Raw genomic sequence first — 9,090 nt, 5'->3', positions numbered from 1 at the left:
TGCACAATTGGCTTGGTCGTGACTCAAGCAGTGGCACGGTCACGATGCCCAGCTGCCTTGATCACGACCCAATTCCTGGCTTGGTCAAACAATAATTCTAGCTTGGTGCATATGATGATACTTCATTATCATCCAACTGTTTTAATTTCAATTTTGTAATTTCAACTTGTCTCTTTAGTACATCTTTTGTATCATTGATGCATTTTTAATAAAATTATTTACTCTTAGAAATAAAATTTTGACTTTACTTAGTATATTACCTAGGATTTAATGTGATCTAACACTACTTGACCAACATCCTCTTAATAAACATACAATAATCTAACGCATGAATCTAGGTGCCAATATTTAAAGTAGAGATAAGAGAGAAATTGTATGTAAATAAAAATTTACTAGACATTGAATGCCAATGAGGCTCATGTAGGTAATACTTACTTATTTACACGTGCACACCTACTTCAAGCTATCACACACGTAGTAGGTAGCTAATGGGTAACAAATAATTTTTCAAGTTTAATTGTATATTTTGTAATAATTAATATGTATGTTTACAAATAATTATTATCTTAATAATAACTCATGTATATGATAAATTTATCAATAAAGTTAATTTTCTAAAATTTATTATGAAATAATAAATGAGATTGTATATAATAACAAATTAATTAAAATATTTAATTCAAAAATAAAATTATAAATATTCGGATACCTAATGGACATAATGTATTAATTGTTACCCATATGTTATTGTTGTAGGAATATTTTTACGTGTACCTAGAAGTTCGTATATTTTTATCATCCTTGCATTATGGATCAACAAAAACTCAAACAATTTTAATCATTTTGGCCCATGCAGGTCTCGAACCTGCGACCTTCGCGTTATTAGCACGACGCTCTAACCAACTGAGCTAATGGGCCAATGCATTTTGCTTCCCATATTTACACCATAAATATCTCATCAATCTAACTCATAAATATTACATATATAAAACATAAATATTATATTTAAGAAAGTAAAAGAGAAATGTTTTACTTAATGTAATGATAAATATTAAACTTAACTTTTGAATATTGATTTACTCATTTTATATATTTTTAAATAGTGTCTATATACACTTACTTAGTATAATACCTAGGTTGTCCAAAAAAAAGGTATAATATCTAGGTTTTACAAAAAAAAGTATTATACCTAGGATTTAGTGTGATATAATACTACTAGATCAACATCCTCTTGGTAAACATACAATGATCTAATGCATGAATTTAGATGCCAATATTTAAAGTAGTGGGAGAGAGAAAGTGTATGCAAATAAAAATTCACAGGATATCAAATACCAATGGGGTTGATGTAGGTAATGCTTACTTATTTAAACGTGCAAACCTACTTCAAGATATCATGTAGGAAGTAAGTAGTTAATGGGTACCAAACACAAACATTTTACTAATAAGATATGTATATGATAAATTTGTCACTACTTAAATTGCTAAAATTCATTATGAAATAATAAAATAAATTGTTTATAATTTCAAAGTAATAAAAAAAATATTTAATTCAAAAGTAAAACAATGAATATACGGATACCCGATGGATATCATGTATTAGTTGTTACCCATAGGTTATTATTGTAGGAATACCTTGCGAATATTTTTACGTGTACCTAGAAGTTCATATAAGTTTCTTATCCTTTTTCGACCAACAAAACTATAAAAAATTAATCATTCTGGCCCATGCGGGTCTCCAACCTGCGACCTTCGCGTTATTAGCATGACGCTCTAACCAACTGAGCTAATGGGCCAATACATTTTGCTACCCATATGTACTGATAAATATCTCATAAATCTAACTTGTAAATATTCGATGTATAAAAGATGACGATAAAGTATCTCATGGTATAAGGAGATAAATTATCTTCATGCGGCCACTAAAATCATGACATGTGTCATATTTCATCATTTTCTATAAAAGTATTTCTAGAACTAAATAAAATAGTACACATGTCATACTTTTATTGACTATGGGAGATAAGTCATCTCCTTTTATGAGGAGATACTTAGTATAATACATAAGATTTAGTGTGATCTAACACTACTTGACCAACATCCTCTTGGTGAACATGCAATAATCTAACACATTAATCTAGGTGTCAATATTTAATGTAGTGGAAAAGAGAAATTGTATGTAAATTAAAATTCACACGACATTGGATGCCAATGTTGCTAATGTAGGTAATGCTCACTTATTTACACTTGCACACCTCCTTCAAGATAACGTGCAACTATTAGGTAATTAATGCGTATGATAAATTATTTATTAAAGTTAAATTACTAACATTCAATATGAGATAATAAAATAGATTGTATATAATCAAACTAATAAAAAACTTAAAATATTTAATTCAAGAATAAAACTATGAATATTCATGTAGCAATATCATGAATTAATCGTTACCCATAGACTATTATTGTAGGAATACCTTGCGAATATTTTTATGTGTACCACAAGTTCGTTTCTTTTCTCATCCCTGTGTTTTTTCATCAATAAAAACTATTAAAAATTAATCATTTTGGCCTTCACGTTATTAGCATGACACTCTAACCAACTGAGCTAGTGGGCCAATACATTTTGCTATTCATATGTAGATTACAAATACTAGTATGTATAGGCACTTCGTGCCTGCCGAATAATATTGCATGATATTATATATTTCATTTTTATAATTAGAATATATTTGTTCAGTGTACTTTATATTATAATTTTTGCGTGTTTATGATAATGTATAGTTTAAGGTGAGAGATGTGGTTAATTAATATCTTAGTGATGATTAATTAGGATTATATGGTTTTTTTGTAAAAATTAAATAATGTGAAGGGCAAAATAGGAAGTAAAAATTACACCATGGTGGAAGTTACACCATGTTTTGCCTTTATATATAGTATAGAAGTATAGATATAGATATTATCAAACTAATTCATGAATATTACAGATGTAAAAGATAAATAATATATTTAAGAAAGTAAATTACAAACTTCTGTATTGAGAAATGTTGTACGTAATGTAGTGACTGTCATGCCCTGATTTTCTGCCGAATACTACTTACAAAATTGATTTGTTGTTGCTACCACGTTTTTGTGGCAAAACGTAGAAAAACCCATTTAAGCCCAAATATCAGAAAGATTGACCTTTGAACTAGATTTCTGGACTGGGGAGTAAGTTACGAATCGAAGAATGTTTTAGCACCATGTCCGCCTGTTATCAAATGGTACTCACATTAATTGCATCAAACTAAGTATACCCAAAAGCTTAATTAATTATTGAAACAAATTTTTTATTTGTGTGTCTGATAAGAGTTCATCTTATTTCTATGTATCTCTAAGTGCAATATGGAAATCAAGACTACGTAGTTCTTAGAAAGAAAAATGTTATGTGTTTAATTTATTTTTTTAGTTTTGAATATAATTTAATAATAATATTTGTATCAAAAGTAAGAAAGAAGAGTCAATATTAGTCTAGATTGTATTATCCATATAGAATGAAAGAAGAGGCAATATTACAATCACTGATCACTTTTCAGCTCAAATGGGATATGAAGAAAGACTCGAGTTAATGACCACTTTCCTTAACATTAGGATTTAAACTCTATATTTGTGCACAGATAAAACATATTGCGATAATTTATGAAAATAATAAGTTAATAATTATATCCAAAGTAATGGAGAAGAATCAACATTGGTCTAGACTATATTATTCACACATAGAGAAAGAAGAGACAATATTATAACAACAAACCACTTTTCAGCTCAAAGGAAATATCAAGAAAGACTCGAGTCGAAGACATCTTTCCTTAACTTTAGAATTTAAACTTTATGTTTATGCACAGATAAAACATAGAGCAGTAATTTATCAAAATAATAGGTTAATAATTATGAAATATTAATTTTATACCCAAAGTAAGGGAGAAGAGTCGACATTAGTCTAGACCACATTATATACAAAGAGAGAAAGAAGATACAATATTATAATTGTGGATCATTTTCAGCTCAAATAGAAAATGAAGAAAGACTCAAGTCGAGACCGCATTTCTTAACTTTAGGATTTGAAAAGATTTTCGAAATAATTTGAGTATTATTTTGTATCGAGGTAATTAATATGAAATAATATTTTTAATAATAATTAACTCTTAAAATTATAAACTTTTATGTATGAAGAATATTTATTGAATGACGTCACGGATAATTATAGAATCCATTAATTATGAAAATGATTGTTTTTTATTATTTATAATTACTATGAACATGTTAATGATAATTAAAAGATTTGAAGTGGATCCTTTTCACAATAAATCAATATTGAAAATATTTTTATTATTAGGACAATACAATTATTTAGACACATTTTTATAAACTCAACTTGAATCAATCAAATAAAATCAGTATGTCATCATAAAGCATAAAATGATATGAAATATAATAACAAGTATATGTTGTTAGATCCAAACAAGTAATGGATGAATACATGAACACAATAATGCACACATAATATATACAAAACAAAAATAAATCAAATAAATTATAAAATGAAATAAAATAAAAATAAATAAAAGAAACAGAATCATTTAAGAAAAATATAGAGAGAGTGAACGTGCATAAACAAAAGGAAAATGGGGCCTTCTTCCCCAATGACCCACAAGGGTCTTCTTCCCCCCAGCTTGTGAGGGCTTCATTTTCTGCCATTATCCTAGCCAACACTGAAGACGGTGGCGCCTCACGCCTCAAGCCAACCTAAGCAATAGAGCCACAAGTTAAGCAAGGAAAGGGTCGTGTGGAACGAGCCACCTCGCCCGGATGTGGTTCTAGTGCGGTAGTAACCATAATTAGGCGGAGGATCATTTCATAGAAAATATTGGGTCCCTAGTAGGTTGATTCTGACAATGGGGTTTCAACTAGCACCTCTTGAGTCACGGCTTCAGCCGCCGATGAGTCCATGGACACCTTTTCCATTTCTGAAGTGAGACATGGTCTATCGCAGGTCGACTCCGACCATGGGGTTTCAACTAGAACCTCTTAGGCCACGGCTTCGATAATTGGTGAGATTGTAAAAATGTGGTATAAGCCATGCATAAATTTTCTTGATGATCAAGAAAGAAGAGAAATGAAAACTTAAAGAAGGAGGAAGGAGAAAGAATGGAGAATGAGAATCAAAACTTTATTGAACTGAATAACATATCTCATTATTTTTTCATTATTCTGATTGTTGTTACAAAGTGTAAGAATCAACCTTTATATACTACATCTATCAAATGAGAAGGAAAACATAAAACAATTAACTACATAATTGATTAAATCACATTGATGATCGATTATGTAATACAAAATCACAACTAAATAACAGACCATATAATCTATTAATCATATTATTAATCGATTATCAAAAACATAATTACAACCATTTTAACTGAGACCATGAACACATTACTCATTTCAGAGATGATACTGGTCCTTCGTAGGTCGATGGCGACCATGGGGTTTTATCCAGCACCTCTTGGTTCACGACTTTGATTGCCGGTGAATTTTTGAACTTTAAAGCTTGACTCGATTATGGTGAATTCAACAATGGTGAAATTGTGCACGTATGAAATATGGATGAAAAAAATGGGGAAAATTAATAATTTTTCAAGTTTAATTATATGTTTTGTAATAATTAATATGTATGTTTACAAATAATTATTACCATAATAATAATTCATGTATATGATAAATTTATCAATAAAGTTAATTTTCTAAAATTTATTATGAAATAATAAATGAGATTGTATATAATAACAAATTAATTAAAATATTTAATTCAAAAATAAAATTATGAATATTGGCATTCCTAATGGATATCATGTATTAATTATTACCCATATGTTATTGTTGTAGGAATATTTTTACGTGTACCTAGAAGTTCGTATATTTTTATCATCCTTGCATTATCGATAAAAAAAAACTAAAAACATATTAATCATTATGGCCCATGCAGGTCTCAAACCTGCGACCTTCACGTTATTAGCACGACGCTCTAACCAACTGAGCTAATGGGCCAATGCATTTTGCCTCCCATATTTACACATGTAATATCTTATCAATCTAACTCATAAATATTACATATATAAAACATATATTATATTTAAGAAAGTAAAAGAGAAATGTTTTACTTAATGTAATGATAAATATTAAACTTAACTTTTGAATATTGATTTACTCATTTTATATATTTTTAAATAGTGTCTATATACACTTACTTAGTATAATACCTAGGTTGTCCAAAAAAAAGGTATAATATCTAGGTTTTACAAAAAAAAGTATTATACCTAGGATTTAGTGTGATATAATACTACTAGATCAACATCCTCTTGGTAAACATACAATGATCTAATGCATGAATTTAGATGCCAATATTTAAAGTAGTGGGAGAGAGAAAGTGTATGCAAATAAAAATTCACAGGATATCAAATACCAATGGGGTTGATGTAGGTAATGCTTACTTATTTAAACGTGCAAACCTACTTCAAGATATCATGTAGGAAGTAAGTAGTTAATGGGTACCAAACATAAACATTTTACTAATAAGATATGTATATGATAAATTTGTCACTACTTAAATTGCTAAAATTCATTATGAAATAATAAAATAAATTGTTTATAATTTCAAAGTAATAAAAAAAATATTTAATTCAAAAGTAAAACAATGAATATACGGATACCCGATGGATATCATGTATTAGTTGTTACCCATAGGTTATTATTGTAGGAATACCTTGCGAATATTTTTACGTGTACCTAGAAGTTCATATAAGTTTCTTATCCTTTTTCGATCAACAAAACTATAAAAAATTAATCATTATGGCCCATGCAGGTCTCGAACCTGCGACCTTCGCGTTATTAGCACGACGCTCTAACCAACTGAGCTAATGGGCCAATACATTTTGCTACCGATATGTAGATTATAAATATCTCATAAATCTAACTTGTGAATATTTCAGGTATAAAAGATGACGATAAAGTATCTCCTGGTATAAGGAGATAAATTATCTCCATGCGACGACTAAAATCATGACATGTGTCATATTTCATCATTTTCTATAAAAGTATTTGTAAAACTAAATAAAATAGTACACATATCATACTTTTATGAGGATAATGTATCTCCTGGTGTCATTGTCTCCTCACACTCACTTATCAATTGACACTTGTAATATTTTACATTGTATTTTATTTTAAAAATAAGTAAAAAGTAGCTATGTGTCATTGTTTAACTGGTGTAAGGAGAGAAGTTATCTCCTCACACCAGGAGATACATTATCCTCTATTTTTATTTACTGAAGAAGATAAATTATTTCCTGTTATGAGGAAATACTTTATTCTCATAGTAAAATCCATATTATATTTAAGAATGTAAAACACTAACTTCTGTATTGGGAAATGTTTTACTTTGATAAATATTAAACTTAACTTTTTAATATTGTTTTACTCATTTTATCTATTTTTGAAGTATCCATATACCTTTACTTAGTATAATACATAAGATTTAGTGTGATCTAACACTACTTCACTAACATCCCCTTGGTGAACATGCAATAATCTAACACATGAATCTAGGTGTCAATATTTAATGTAATGATGAGAGAGAAGTTGTATGTAAATTAAAATTCACACGATATTGGATGCCAATGATGCTAATGTAGGTAATGCTTACTTATTTACACTTGCACACCTCCTTCAAGATAACGTGCAACTATTAGGTAATTAATGCGTATTAAAGGATTTTCAAGTTTAATTATATATTTAGTAATAATTAATATATACAAATAATTATTACTTTTATAATAACACATGTATATGATAAATTTTTTATTAAAGTTAAATTGCTAACATTCAATATGAGATAATAAAATAGATTGTATATAATCAAACTAAGAAAAACTTAAAATATTTAATTCAAGAATAAAACTATGAATATTCATGTACCAATATCTTGAATTAATTGTTATCCATAGACTATTATTGTAGGAATACTTTGCGAATATTTTTATGTGTACCTATAAGTAGGGGTGTAAGCGGTTCCGGTTTAAACCGCGAAACCGATGGAACCGAACCAAACCAAACCGCAAAATGTGGTTCGGCTCGGTTTCGCGGTTCGGTTCGGTTATTTTTTTAAGGAACCGTTTATGTTCGGTTCGGTTTATGGTTTTAGAAATTTAGGAACCGTTAGAACCGAACCGAACCGCGTATTAAAGAAATATATACTAGGGATTAAGAAATAATATTTTATTATTGTTTAAATTCTTCAACCAATTTTCTAGCTTAAATTATCAATTTTTGTGTGAATTGTAGTGTTACATATGTTACTAAATTGTTATTAAGTTAGTATTATATATGTTATTAGTTACTAAATTGTTTCATAATGTCTTATCATTTGGAACATATTTTCCATCTTTTGTGATATTGAGTTTGAAACCAACATATATCATATATTGTTATACATGTATTGTTACATGTGTTACTAATTATGAAATGTAAGGTTATAAATGTAACTATTATATATTTTACTAATTGATATATATGTTATTAATCATGAAGTGTATTGTTATATATGATTCATAATTTTTTATAATAATAGTAGTAATGTTTATCCTTTTATGATAAACAATATCTCTTGTAATACATTTTGAATTTTCAATTGATGAAATATTTTTGTTTTTTATAAAAAGTAAATGTAAAAACCATGGAACCGAACCATTCAAGAGCGGTTCGGTTCTTATAGTTAAAGTTGCGGTTAATTGAGCGGAACCGAACCATATGTTTTTGATCGGTTCGGTCACTAAAATGCACCAAAAACTGAACCGAACCGAATTTTTACACCCCTACCTATAAGTTCGTTTATTTTCTCATCCTTATGTTTTTTTCATCAGTAAAAACTATATAAAAAATAATCATTTTGCACCTGCAAGTCTCGAACCTATGACCTTCATGTTATTAGCACGACACTCTAATTAACTGAGTTAATGAGCCAATACATTTTGCTATTCATATGTACATTATAAATATATC

At 28.5% G+C, this 9,090-nt stretch overlaps 4 non-coding genes across 4 annotated transcripts; all 4 read right to left on the bottom strand.

Annotated features, from left to right (window-relative positions):
- Positions 845 to 918, bottom strand: TRNAI-AAU. Its single transcript has one exon. It is a non-coding gene; the product is annotated as a tRNA-Ile (tRNA).
- On the bottom strand, positions 1,723 to 1,796 carry TRNAI-AAU. The gene has a single exon. It is a non-coding gene; the product is annotated as a tRNA-Ile (tRNA).
- Positions 6,008 to 6,081, bottom strand: TRNAI-AAU. The gene has a single exon. It is a non-coding gene; the product is annotated as a tRNA-Ile (tRNA).
- Positions 6,884 to 6,957, bottom strand: TRNAI-AAU. The gene has a single exon. It is a non-coding gene; the product is annotated as a tRNA-Ile (tRNA).

The sequence above is a fragment of the Lupinus angustifolius genome, chromosome LG04, assembly GCF_001865875.1.
Source record: "Lupinus angustifolius cultivar Tanjil chromosome LG04, LupAngTanjil_v1.0, whole genome shotgun sequence".
Taxonomy (NCBI): domain Eukaryota; kingdom Viridiplantae; phylum Streptophyta; class Magnoliopsida; order Fabales; family Fabaceae; genus Lupinus; species Lupinus angustifolius.
Note: the sequence above shows the minus strand (reverse complement) of the source record. Positions and strands in the feature narration are given on the sequence as shown.